Below are 609 nucleotides of genomic sequence, written 5' to 3'. Positions count from 1 at the left end.
AGGGGCCTTGGTCCAGCTGTCTCCTCCCTCCTGGCCCCGATGTTTCTGAGGCGGGAGCGTTTTCCCACCTCTCCGAGTTATCCGTTTTCCCCGTGGCTGCTGCCCCTGAAGACTGGGAGCTCCTTGAGGGGAGACAAGGAGGATAGACAGGGAGTGGCCTAGGATTCACCTCCATGTCCCCAGCCCCCAGCCTTGGCCAGATGCTGGGGAGGGGGAGGCGGGAGGAGAGGCAGACGGAAAGCGGAGAGCCGGTCTCTCCTCCCCTCTTCTCCCCTGAGTTGGCAGCTCAGTCTCAGGCCTCGCTGGGCTGTGGTGACGCAGGTGACGGGGCTCAGCAGTGAGGGGAGCTGGGGGGTGGTGTGGAGAGGAGGCTGCTGACCAAGCAGCACCTCCACGCAGAGGCTTAAGAGCTATTTGCGCACCGCTGCCTGCTAAGCTCTAATCCTTCGCCACACCTGGCCTCCAAGCAGAGACCAACCAACACCCCCCTCAACCAGCCCCGCTGCTCACCGCCCCTCACAGAGAGGGGGAGGCTCAGGTCACCCACACCGCGCTTGGCCCTCCGTGCGCTCGCAGCTTCCCTCCGGCCGGCCCGGCAGTGGGGACAGC

Source organism: Bison bison, unplaced genomic scaffold, assembly GCF_000754665.1.
Source record: "Bison bison bison isolate TAMUID 2011002044 unplaced genomic scaffold, Bison_UMD1.0 scf7180017864482, whole genome shotgun sequence".
NCBI lineage: Eukaryota > Metazoa > Chordata > Mammalia > Artiodactyla > Bovidae > Bison > Bison bison.
This window is presented reverse-complemented; position numbering follows the sequence as displayed.